The sequence below is a fragment of the Rutilus rutilus genome, assembly GCF_951802725.1.
Source record: "Rutilus rutilus genome assembly, chromosome: 8".
Taxonomy (NCBI): Eukaryota; Metazoa; Chordata; class Actinopteri; order Cypriniformes; family Leuciscidae; genus Rutilus; species Rutilus rutilus.
In genome coordinates, this window is record NC_140222.1 from 26,973,587 (window position 1) to 26,987,713 (window position 14,127).

General features: G+C 38.0%; 1 protein-coding gene across 5 annotated transcripts in view; it reads left to right on the forward strand.

Moving 5' to 3' along the window:
- The window catches only part of LOC311294597 (uncharacterized protein), a 43,080-nt gene extending 30,569 nt beyond the window's left edge, over nucleotides 1-12,511 (forward strand). For 3 of the 5 annotated variants that reach the window (XR_014628084.1, XR_014628085.1, XR_014628086.1), the window contains one exon: nucleotides 11,331-12,510. The gene's annotated coding sequence lies outside the window, so the exon portion shown is untranslated. Of the gene's footprint in view, nucleotides 1-11,330 lie in introns of all 5 variants that reach the window. The other 2 variants (XM_084415554.1, XM_084415553.1) reach the window with 1 other exon arrangement.
- Nucleotides 12,512-14,127: the final 1,616 nt, after the last annotated feature.

The following is a 14,127-nucleotide window of genomic DNA, read 5'->3' on the forward strand; positions in this document are numbered from 1 at the left end:
CAAAAGTTGGGTTTTACAAAAATGCATGACCCAAACCGTAAAGCTTGTATGAAAGGGTACTACGTTTATACATTTTTCTCCTCTTACAAATTTTTGCCATCTTGTACGAACCATTACGAGTCATCATGAAGTGTGATGTCTAGCCTAGGTCATGTCTCTTATTATTATGTTTCATAGTGAGAAAAGGGGTGAAATTCTGAAACTAGGGTGGGATGACTAGTACCGTACGGCAGTAAAAGATTTATTTTTTCGTAAAGACTGCTCTACGATATTTGTAAGAGCGATAAAGAAAAAAAAGACGCTACAAATTTATTTGGTAGCATTGTTAGGGACAGCATGACGTTGTCTCAGCAACTGTAAACAATTTGACACAATAATATCGAAACTATTTTACATACTTAACTCATTCAATCAGTATTTCTCAAAAAAGGTAAAAAAAGAGAGATTCTTTTTAGCCTATTATAGCTTTGTTTCAAGTGTCTTTTTTCAAATTTGATTAGCTTTTTTTAAAAGTAGCATATTGGATGCTAGTGATGCTAACTAGAACAACTGTCTGGAATAACCGTTTCTCTTATTGGTTTTATCGTTTGTGGTTCATAGGTGTGATATGCCATGTGGGCGGGGTGATTTGGTTTAAATTGGGCGGAGAGGGCAGTTAAATTTTGGGGTGGGTGTGGGGTTATGCATCTGTCTGGACAAGTTGATGTCTAAAAAGCATATTAGCAGCAGAGTGGTACGTCTGGGTCAGGCAGTCTGCGTTTGTTCCATATTTGCATATTTACAACAGCTGGGGAGCCCATATGTTTTAGCCTGAGCCAGACAAAATTATATATAGCCTGACACGCTAGCAAGGCTACCGCACCCTATGCCCCCCCCCACAAACAAATACACACACTCACACATGCTGCAAATCTAGTGCCATTCAAGTTCTCTTCAAAACACAAAAATATCCCCCTCCCACCTGAAAAAAAAAGGACAACCAAAAAGCTTTTATGCTAATCGCAGAGTTAGCCATGCGTGTGAGTACACTAGTGCAATTATGCATAATTCAACGCAAAGCTAGGCTGGGAGGCTGAGTACAGTAAATCCTGTTAGCAGCCCGCAAAGGCGGGAAACGAAAGGAGGGGACGGTGGGGCGAGTGTTACGCCCATTAGGTGCCAGAATAAAGGCCACGTTTTCACTAGCACCCAGCGATATGTTAACCTCCCACCTCTGTTGTACAGGTGTACACGTGTGGTGGACGGCACAAGATTTATGTGTCATATGTTTTTTGTTTTTTTTGAGACTTTCATTTAATTTATTAGAGCTGCCTTTTTATTATCTGCTGTAACAGCTACATGTACCAGGCTTCAGTTGTTGCTCACAATATGAAACCACACTCCTATGGCTGTCTTACTTGTAAACCTTTTACACTTCTACCTTGAAGGCCTGAAAGTCTTGAAGCTTAATAACTGGGCTGAACTATCTCAAATGAGTGGTATACTGGCTCCAACGCTCTATCAATATAAGAACGACAACATAAAAATTCCCTTCACTGCCTGTCTGCTACAAGCTTTTCTCCAATTCCTGATTAGGCTTAAAAAAATAAATAAATCTGGACCGGTTTTACATTCCATGAGTGCTGTAACATCATGTGAGAGCGTTATGGCTCCCCTCTGTGCAGAGACCGGCTTATATGTTTAATGTTTTAATGTTAGCCGTGCCTTAGTGCCGTCTCACCGTTATGAGGGGGTTTCTATGCTCTGAGTACCCGCTGCTTTTATTTGCTTGGTTATTGATTGAATGTGGTCCACCCACAGAAGTAATAGTTGCTAAAAGCATTTATTGGCACTGCTCAGTTCTGCCAGGGTGATATGCAGTTTTTTTTTTTTTATTATTGTGTTCCACCTGTGATCTGACAAGTGGCTAGCCAGGCTAAAGACTCTGGGGAAAAAGGGAAACCGGCTACTCAATGCCTGTGTATTTATTAGTAGCTCATTTAATAATATTTTAAACCTATTTACCACAATGCATTCATGGAAGTCTCTCTTTTTGTCAAATTGATCAACATTTAGCATGTTAAGCTGCAAATGCAGCGTTTAAGAAAAGAAGACCTTAACTGATTTTGGTTGTTGCTTTTCTATTTTTTTAAAGCAACTTTCATGCATATTACATACATAAGCAGTGCATTTTGTAAGATTTTAAGATGTGTATATATATATACATGCAGTATATGTGATTAGCATGTCATGTTTGACTTTTGTTTAAGCACTTTTTAAGATCAAGTACAATATATGCAATATCAAAAGCATCAAATTGTACTTCATCTACACAACTTGATCCAAAAAGAGCTACTGGCCCTTTAAAACACACTAGCGTCAACCATGGCTGATTACAGTCTGAGAGAAAACAGGCGTTTATCCAAGTCACTGATTATGTCATTTTTAAGCCAAAACACAGCGCTGCGTGCGTGCGGAGTGTGTGGGGCGCAGAATTATGAAGCGAGGAGTGGAGTGTTTGAAGGAGAGAACTGGAAATGGGAATGGAGTGCTGTTTGTATGATTAAACTGTCGGCTCGGTGGCACAGGCCACGTTGAAGAGCCGGGCCTGAGATTTGACCGTAATGAAAATGCCCCCGAACTGCACCCCCCACCCTTTCAAAACGTTGCTTCAGACCAGCTCGGGCCTGTCTGTACGCTGAGAAGAGAAAGGAGACGTGGAACAAGATAGACAGACAGGGAGAAAGAGAGGGAATGAGAAAGTACCGTTCCGTGGCAAATGGTTTCGTGGCTGCACGGGATGTAGACGGATGTAGACAGGAAGTGAAAGGTTGGGATGAGGGCTTGACGAGTAAACTTCAAATTGTGCTGTACCTCATATTCGGCCATTAAAGGGGTAGTTCACCCAAAAATTTAAATTTTGTCATTATTTACCCTCATGTCGTTCCAAACCTGTATCACTCTCTTTTTTTCTGTGGAACAAAGAAGATATTTTCGATGGAGGTTTTTTGTCAATGGGGTCCAAAATGTTGTTTGGCTCCCAATGTTCTTTATAACATATTCTCTTGTGTTCTGCAGAAGAAAGTCCTACAGGCTTACAATGACATGAGGGTGAGTAGATTATGACAGAATTAAAACATTTAGGTGAACTGAGCGTTTACACTGAAACGCATTTTAATCTGACTTCACTCCACATTTGGATTGCATTAATAAACATCAGACTTTGTGTGTTTTGTTGTTTAGACTACACAAAATTTAACAGATTTGAGTCAGATATACCCCCTCCCCCCTTTTTTTTGCTGCTTTCTGTCTGAACAAACTTAAGATGTCACATATGAGTCAAAATCTGCTAAGGGGTCATTTCACTATTATTTACAACAGGATCTGCATTTTCATGAATTTAAATAATAGATTTTTGTTATAAGAGACAATAAAATTAACTTTGTTCATCAAAACCACTGATTTTGAAAAATCGTTGACAAGCCAAACATATCAGTCACTGAGTAACATGTAATCTATTTTAAGTCATGAAATTAACTTCATTCCGTAAAATAAGTATAATGAACTACGCAAAAAGCATTTCGTCTCTAGTGCATTTTATAATTACCCAAAAATCAAACAGTTCACACCTTAAGGTCCCTGCACACTGAGTCTGAAATTTTGTATTCGTCATTCGGTGAATCACCATTCAAAATGCTTGCTATGGATGCGAAAAACGCAAAAAATCAAACCCGATCTGAATTTTTTTATGACGGATGAAAGTTTTGGAGGCAGTGTGTAAACGTGATTGACACAACGTTTTATTTTTTTTTACGTGCGAAAATTTCGGATGCGAATTTCGTGCAAGGACCTTTACTCTCGCTATGGCGTCCGTCAAAAACTTGGATGGAATATTAGAAGTAAAAACATCGACATAACACATTCATGGGCATCAATCACTTCCCTGAATACTTGCCAGCTAATAAATTAATAATTATTACCTTACGATCCATCTGTTTTCAGATCTACATCATTTGAATATCACGACATCAATGTCTGTCAAAAAATAACGTGCACAATACACACTAGAATTTACGAGAAGCAGAGGTCCAGGGAGTAGGCCTACACGCATTTCCTGGAAAACCCACACTACCGGATGTTTTGACTATGTCATCGCTTTCTGAGAAGAGGGAGAAAATGGCGGCCTGAGCGGCTTCAACATGCTGTCTGTCAGAGAAGATAGTGCATAATATATAACGCACGTGAGTATAAATTTGTTGTTCACTCGCTGAAATTGAATCGGAATGATCAGAGATCTGAGTGAAATACTTCACACTGCATGCTAAAGAGAATAAATGCCAATCCAATTGAAACATTTCGCCGGGTTAGTGAACATCGTTCAAAGTGTTGGTTTTGACAGACATTTTTTATACCATGCATTCTTATTCTGACTTATTCTTATTTAAACATTTTAAGAATATATATATTCTTGACTGATCTTTAAAAAAAAAAAGAAATTGCCAATAGATGACCTGTTAAAAGAGTGATCTCGAGATGAATCCCTGTAGCCGTCCAATGGTGATTTTTATAAAATGTAGCTTGATAACTATCTTAGTTGTTTAAAAGATTAAGGAAATTATCAAAGTTTGGTAAAATGTTGTTTAATTTTCCAATAAAAGATGATACATTTTGATTTGTTTCCCCTTAGCAGATTTTGACTCTTATATGACTAAAGGCCTACTCATACCAAGGATGATACCTGTAACAATAACCATAACCATAATGTTTTAATAATTGTTTTAATTCATTAAGAATAGGAAAGTCCTCATCACTATAACAACACAGAGGAATGATTCATTATAGTCACTTTGATTGACAGCCAATTAGAATCTACCCAACTTTAAAGAGCTTAAGCATTTAGAGTGACCAGCAATAAAACTGCAAGCACACTTACTATATAATAAACAGAAAGGTTTCGTTCCTTGGTGTGGACGCTAATAATCTTTATCATTGGTGTAAACGGGCTTTAACTAGGAGAAATATCGCAGATAATGGAAGAACGAGCACAGCAAACACTACTCCCTTCCACAAATACTAAAGATTGTCTTGGTTGAGCGTGGGAACGAGTAAAAGCGTCAAATATTCAGTCATTCGCTGGCTAGACGGCCCAGCTGCTCTATTCAGCTGCAGGTGAAGAAGGACCCTAGAGGTCAAGGTCAGGGTTTTTTTTTGTACGGTCAGACGTCTCACTACACCCCAAAACGTATTTGACTAGCAAATAAGGGCTATTACCGCGGCTTTTCTGCGCAAACCTAGCAACCGTTTTTTAAATATGTGTTCATTTACATGATCCTAAGCGTGTTTTAATGAAGTCCACGGACATTTATTTATAGCATCGTTTGCAAGGAATCAACATCGCCGCTATGCCACAGTTGTTCCTGCTGTCCATCTCCTGCAGTGTAAACAATGATACCCCTTTAAGAGGAGGGCTTTTCTTCCTCTCAACATGTTTCTCCAAAGAAACCAAGTTTTTGAATAGGTTACGAAGACACCAGCCCACCCTCTGGAAGATTCCATTATTCATCTCCACCTATGCTTCATTAGCTCAGCTGAAAAAGCACCCCCCCCCCCACCCCATACCAGCGTCTCAATGGACCGGTCCCCATCTTTCCCAGAGAGCCCCCTCTTCCTTGTCCTTCACCGTTCCCCCTAATCGTCTCAGCTCGCGCTGAAATCAACCTTAGAAACGTCGCTGCTGTGAGCCTCTCTCCTTCCTTCCCCCCTTTCCGGCTCATTCTCTCACCTAGCTCACACACGCATGCACACACACCCACCCACTGCTTAAATCCCTATCAGCATGTCAACAAAATGTCCGCCCAGCTGGGGTTGACACTCGCTCGCCTCTGGAGCTTCACCTCCTCCTCCACCTTCACCCCGATCTCTCACGGTCATTTGTTCTGTCTCTAGAGCTGCTCTCGGACTCAAGTATATGATGTTAGTTTGTGTTTTAATGATGAAATGGTTCTTGCAGAATCCAGTATCTGTGCACTCTGGCGGTCATCAACATGTCGTTTTTAACTCAAATATGGCTGATATAATGCTGATAAATAATTGCAGTATTTATAAAAAAGTAACTCAAATTAGAAAATTATTGTTATTAGAATGAGCGTTAAGTAAAAACAAAAAAAATATATATACAATTATTATTATTATTAAAAAAATTTAGATTTATCGGCCAATATATCGGTTATCGGCTTTCAAATATCGTCTATATTTTTTTTATATATTTTCTAATGATTTTTGTTACTTAAGTCTTTCATGTGAATTATTAAGATAGCGACTATTATTATTATTTATTAACAAAAACAACACCAGTACTTAATGTCAGGCGTTGGCTGCAGTGAAGAGCACGACGATGGAGAATTCAATAACTCATAAAAGTCTTTTATCACGAATATAACTGGGAAAACTCAGGAGAAATTCATGAGAACTATATATCTTTTTCAAATTAGCGCCATCTTTGATTTTCAACGGGAATGAAAGCGAGGCTGTGAGGTATAGACATGCATCTCTTCAGTGGGTGTTTTGGGTTGTTCTGCTGATGAAACAATGAAAAAATGTCATTTTAGTAGACAAAAAACTCCAGACAACATGAGCTGTGGAAAATTTTAATTGATCTGGGAGCTTTATGCAGCTTTTTACTGCAGATGCCATTGAAAACACGGGTAAGTCTGTCTCTCACAGCCTTTCATACATGTCATGCTGCTCTGAATAAGGTCTATAACATATAGACACGTAAAACATCAACGCAAACAAGACCGAACACGAACTGAGGAAACTCAGGGCTTAAGTACATGGGGAGAGTAATCAAGGTAAAACAGAACATATTTTTAAATGTTTGTTTAAACATTTCACAAGTATAACCAGAATACTGAATTATCTATGTCCAGTTGTGTATGTTTATGTGCATTTTAGAAATTAGGCATATGGACATATTTATACCTAATCTGTCCCTTAAAATGGTTTCCATTGGTGTTACCCTGGTGTAGTCAGGTTGATTCAGTCATACTAAGAAATAATTTTGACTCTTATAATTATTGTTCTTACATTTTTCGTTTACCTGACCAAAACATTTTTACAGTGTATGTACATGTTGATTTGTGTATTTGCATTAGTTTGACTTTGCTGTTTTATAATATTCTAATGCATTTGGCATTGGCACATCCTGTCCTGCTTAGCAGCTCTTTTCCCATCTGGATTGTTCGGTTATGATAACGTAATTATGGGATTGCAGTAAGATCGTGACACTGTGGTAAATATGTGGCAGATTTAGTCGAGAAGCTGTCTGATATGCCTGTATATTACGTTTTTTTTGGACACTGTCTTGCTCAGTGAAGTCTCAGCGGTGCTTAGTGTCTGCCAGCCTAGCACAATTTGCATGTAAATGTATTCAGATGAAGGCAAGTCGGGTAGACCACCAGCTTTGCTGGATCTTGTGTACCAGAATACAGGTGTCTGTAAAAATGAGTCACATCCCAGCAGTAGATTATGAGAAGAAGAAAATGCCTGTATTGCCAGAACAGGTCACATAAACCCCCAATAAATCGCATCTGAAAGTAATTACATTCACCTAAAGCTCTGTGATCCACACTGAATAATGAGTTTTTACGTTCAGCTCCCGACACGTCAACCCCGTTGTTTTGCATTTCAGACAGGCACGTTGCAGGCAGCCACAAGGAAGTATCCTGGGGTCCTCATGCTGACAGTGGAGAGAGAGACGGGCGAGGGAGGGAGCGTGATGGTCTACAGTACAGTACTGGCTGTGTCCGAAATCTAAAGTGAATGACTAAACAGGCGGCATTTTGTGTATGGAACGTGTTTCAGATAGGCCATAAAATCATGTCTAATGATCTAAAACCATTTCAAATGAGCAAATATTAAGTGACGACAATGCTTTTTGTTAATCCATAGACAATTAAAAATATGAGCGTTCACACTGACACATTTGAATCTGGTTTCACGCCACATTTAAATTGGATTTGTAAACACCAAATTTCATGTGTTTTTTTTGTTTCGTTTTTTGTTTCGATTACTCAAACACAAACATTTGTGTCAGATATGCCTGAAAAAACTGATTTTTTTATGCTGCTGCTTGTCTGAATAAGGCTTACAATGACCTATATGGTCACCGTCATTTTGCCAAGTAAAACATGTTCCTGGATCAACATATTTTGTTGATCCTGGATCAACATTCCTGTCTGAATATTTAGCCCTAACCCTATCGCTACTCATAAACCTAACCCTACCCATAAGTTATCCCTAAAATCAGAGGGAAATGATAAGGGTGAATAACACTGATGTAGAAGCACCTAACCCTGGTTGTCGCTCAAATCTGATTGGTTGATTGGAATGTTGTTCCAAGATCAGCAAAGGTGTTGATCCAGGATCATGTTGTACTTGGTGAAATAATGTTTACCCTATCCCCCCCATGATAGAGCATGGGAACGAGTAAAAGTGTCAAATATTCAGCCATTCGCTGGCTAGACGGCCCAGCTGCTCTATTCAGCTGCAGGTGAAGAAGGACCCTAGAGGTCAAGGTCAGGGGGGTTTGTCTTTCGCTACACCCCGAAACAAATTTGACTGGCAAATAGGGGCACAATTATTACTGCGACATAGGATGTAAATGTTCGTTTCACTGCAGACCTGGCAACCCTACGGAAGTCTATATATCCTTTCTTTCTCTTACGGTGCTTAAAGTTTGCTTTGCTGAGTACATAAAGAAGAGCTGTTTTAAAGCAGTGTTAAACAGGGGAACAAAGCTTGGTATGAGCCCCCCTTCATTGGAGACTGGATGCTTTTCTCCACTGGCCTTGCCTGGTGTCTGTCTCTCATTCAGCCTCTGTAAAGCCCTCTGTAAATACATGATTGAAGAAACAGTGATCCAGTGGCATGTATTTTAATGCCTTTTTACAACTTTTCGAAAAACATAGTTTGCACTTACTATGATAATATCATCAGAAGGCAGAATTATTACTGTAGTATCAAATTGAAAATTAAATTTAGTATAAATATAATATTATTAAATGTCCATTTTTATTACTTATTTTTAAACATTAAATATAAAGACTGAAATATTATTAAACAGATTTTCTGAAAATATTTAAAAAGCACAATAATAATTATTAAATTAAAATATGTAATAGCATATATAATATTTAACATGTTAATATTTTAATAAAATAGTAATACATTAAATATAAGACATTTTATTATTTTAATTTTGTATTTATATTACATTTTAATAAAGTATACTTTTAGTTTTAGTTTAATGTGCCACGTCAAGACAGTTCTTTCATTACAGTTTTTAATTATTTGTAATAAATTAATAACATAAATATTACAATTGAAAATAAAAAATATTTTAAAATAAAAACCATATTTAGTCATATTCTAATTTAATAAATGTCTATTTTATTTTGATAAGGTAATCATTCTCTATATTTTAAAAAGCTTTATATTGTTACAATTTATTATAAAATAATTTATAAATAATAAAATGGTGAGAAAATAACTAAAACTAAAATGATACCAAAAATGTATTGTGCTTTTAAAATATTGTGTTTAATAATGTTTTAGTAATATTTAAACTAATTGTAAATGTTCCTTAATTATTTCAATAATAAATAAGAACATAAACGTTCTATGTAAATGGTCTAGTGGTTAGTGCATGAGCTCTGACAAATTAATCTGTGGCGCTCCTGTGGATGATGCAAGTTCAAGTCTGGCTCACAGCATTCCCTGCCATTGCTGCTCCCCATCACTTCCTTTCCTCTCTCCTGACAGTGTGTATCATTAGGCCAAAAGGCCTAAACTAAATGAAAACGAATGCGGGTCATTTCAGCTGCATGATTCCAGGCTCCTCCTCTTCCCTGCAGAATGATGCAACTAACCAGTTAGCAAGCTGTGTTAACCGAGCGAACCCTTTTTCATACGGTGCACTGGACGTTAGCCAGTACGAGTGTGTTTAGTGAGCATATGCTTCCTTCCTTCCATACAGGGCCTCCCTTCTGCGCCACCTTTATTTCAAACGGCGCTCCTCGTACAAGCCCGATTCATGACTGAGTGATGCAGAATTAGTATGCAGCCAACAGCTTGCCTCAAATAATAGGACCCAGGAGCGGTAGCAGAAGTCCAGGGGGGTTAACCAGCGCTCTGCCCCTCACCCTCCAGTCCTGGACTCAAATCTTAATGGGACATCAGACTAGACTGTCTGAATCGAGGACTAGCAACCCCCCCCACCCCCCCCTCCACAAAATCCCTGCATGCATCCTAGGCGCTTTCCATCTCTATGGAGGGGGGGGTGGTCCCAGATGGGCGATTCCTGCCCCCATCCAAACGCTGGGTACATTAGAACGTCTCCTGACGGCTTTGGTGCGACTCGTCCTCCCACCCTGTTCCCTACGGTTGCTAGCCTAGCATCAAGCTAGCTGTTTGTTTACAGTAGGAGAATTCAAATAAATCACATCCACGCCTCTCGTCCAATAAAACGCGCCCTGTTTCAGACGCTATGAACATTGTATCTCTGTAAGATGGGAGATGAAATAACTTTAAAACTAGACCTTTTCTTTAATTCAATACCATAATATTGTGCAGTTGTTGTTTTTCAGCTGTTTTGGTTTTACATTTGTGTTATTGTACTTTATTATCTTGATGGTTTTGGTCTGGTTTGAAAGATCTCACTCAAATTCATCAGAAATGCACTGCAAAAATATAAACAATCGCTATAAACTTCCATAACTCATGACTTGTACCATGACCAAGCAGACTAGACGTTGCGCACTGATGATTAAGCAGGGTCAGTCGTTGAGCTGTCTGCACCTCAATCCCCAGAGGTGATATTAAGCACCCTAGACTGGAACCAACAAGCACCCCCCACCCCCACAGCCCTGAGGTCAATCCCACTGCCCAGACAGTCCTTCCCCTGACCCCTGTCTGGCTCTAGGCTCGGGGTCAAACATCACGGCTGATAAAGTCTGCTTCCCCGCCCCTTCAACCTGCGTGCTGGTAAACACACTCACGCCGTGGCGTGGCACACACGCAGCGTCATCCCCACACACACGTGACTCTGAGCATCCTGGCATCCGTGTGCTGTCAATCAACTCTCAACCCCCCCTCCCTTCTCATCCGAGTCTGCGCTCAAGCCACACCTGATTCAGACGGTGTGCAGTCAATGGCTTGACCATTTGCAAAATACCTTTATGCGATACAAAAATGTTCATGATAGGAAGTGCATTATTGGTATAACATTATAATTCTTCAAACGTTGAGTGAAACTGATACTAATTCTCTTCTATTTTCTTGTGTCTCCTCAGGTTTTGTGAGACTGCAAGAGAAACGGACTAAATCTTGATCCCAGGACCATCAAGAGGAGATATTTTTCCATTTTTTCCCCTTTATTTTTCTATTATTTAATTACTGTACATAACTGTTTTTAGAAAGACTGTCTGTGTTGCTTTTGTCGGATCTCTTTCTTCATCAAGTAAGTATTTTTGGACAGTAAAGGTAAGTTCAATATTTGAATAAAGATGTTTGAAATCTACAGTACAATGGACAGGTAATGATACTGAGACTTTGACTTACTGATAATTTGAATATTGTACAGACAGATAGATGGATGGATAGATAGATAGATAGATAGATAGATAGATAGATAGATAGATAGATAGACAGACTGATAGATAGATAGACAGACAGATAGATAAATACATAGATAGATAGACAGACAGACAGACAGACATACAGACAGACAGACAGACAGACAGACAGACAGATAGATAGATAGATAGATAGATAGATAGATAGATAGATAGATAGATAGATAGATAGATAGATAGATAGATAGATAGATAGATAGATAGATAGACAGACTGATAGATAGACAGACTGATAGATAGACAGACTGATAGATAGACAGACTGATAGATAGATAGACAGACAGACAGACAGACAGGCAGATAGATAGATAGATAGACAGACTGATAGATAGATAGATAGACAGACAGACTGATAGACAGACAGACAGGCAGACAGGCAGACAGATAGATAGACAGACAGACAGACAGACAGACAGACAGACTGATAGATAGATAGATAGATAGATAGATAGATAGATAGATAGATAGATAGATAGATAGATAGATAGATAGATAGATAGATAGACAGACAGACTGATAGACAGACAGACAGACAGACAGACAGATAGATAGACAGACAGACAGATAGACAGACAGATAGATAGATAGACAGACAGACAGACAGACAGACAGATAGATAGACAGACAGACAGACAGATAGACAGACAGATAGACAGACAGACAGATAGACAGATAGATAGATAGACAGACAGACAGACAGATAGATAGACAGACAGACAGATAGACAATGCTATTGCTGCCAACTATTCCATTTTACTAATTTATGCCTAATTGCCTTGTATAAAAAATAGAAAATTACTTTAATAAATATTGAAAAAAACTTCCTTGTTATCTTTGTGATTTTTATTTATTTTTTCTGTGTCTTGTTTTGTATTTGTTTTGCCACTTTCCATAAGGAACATTTTGGTGCCCTATGAGTGTTTCAAAGCATTAGATGTAAAACTGAGAGCCACACAGCATTTGATCACTGGGTTACAGAAATCATTTAACCATGTATTACTGTCTTTGGAAGGCTTTTGTCTTTCAAACACATTAAAATTTTACAAATTCACATCATTTCATATTTACATGCAATGCAGGGATTCCACAACTGTTTTGTCAGCTGAACCTGTTTGACCAAATATTTACTTGAAGTAGATCCCCCTGAGATTTTAAGTGAATAAGTTAGGTCAATAATAGAATTAAGTCAATAGAAATAATAATAATTTGGTTATTACTGGTGTCGGTTAATGGTCACATGACATGCTGGTAAACAAATAACATATTTTTTTAGTAAGTGCTTTATTTTGATTGTTTTTATTTTAAAATTATTTATTTGACATTTGACATTTTTATGATTTAATTACTTAGTAGCTTTTGATTAAACTCACAAACCCCTGTTCCATCTCACAGTCTGGGAAACCCTGACATAATGTAATATTTAATGCACTTCATGTTGTTAATAACAAAGAATGGGATATATTTTCTTTCTCTTTGTATTTTTATATCAATATGGTACAAGATTATCCTATTCAAATCAATGTGATACACAAGTTAGGTCAAAAGTAATCTAAAAGTAGTCCGATTATATTGTGTAATGTAATGGATTAACTACAACTTGTCATGTAATTTGGAATCAGTTACCAATTACGATTTGTATGTAATCTGCCCATCACTGTGTACAAATCCCATATTGTTTTGTTGTGAGAAAAATATTAGGCTTGTTTAATGAACTATTAATTATCCCACAATGAAAAGTAACTCATTTTAAACACCTTAAAGGCCCGTATGGTGATTTTGGCCTGTCCCACCTCAACAGTCATGATTTTCTTGACTGCATTTAACAATTAAAATCATACAACTTTATAATTTTGTCATGATCTGTTGAATTACTATTAAAAATCTTTCAGAACAGTGTAATATTTAACTATATGCTCAACCCTGTTACTGCATGATTCTGTTGTGAAATTGTTTTAAAATTGTATAATTTGCCCTTTTATATTTTTATCACTAATAGAAAATTATATATATATAAAAGAAATTATGAACTGTTTAGAAATGTATTTGGTAACAGGGATGCAAAACCAAACGTCCTATAAATCTAACAGAAAGTAAACCACCTTATATAATATTTACTTTGACCTGACATCCGAATTTTCGGAAGGTTAAACACCACCTTTATTTAACCTCGGGTTAAATAAAAATGATTTTGTAAAGTGCCTTTTGTCAGCTGTTAGGAGGAACTGAGTCAGAAATGGTGAGTTTCGCTCAGCCAGAAAGTGTTCATTACCAGAGAAGGAATCCAGTTGACTCAAACACACACACACATCAGGCTTCTCCGGTGGCAGTCCTGCTTCCTATTGTTTTCCTTTACTGTCAGCTCAAGCGCTGGTCCAGTGCGCTCCAATGCACCTCCTGAAATCTGCCCCTCTTCTCAAAGCGCCTGCGGTCACCCAGCCACACTGACCCAGGATCA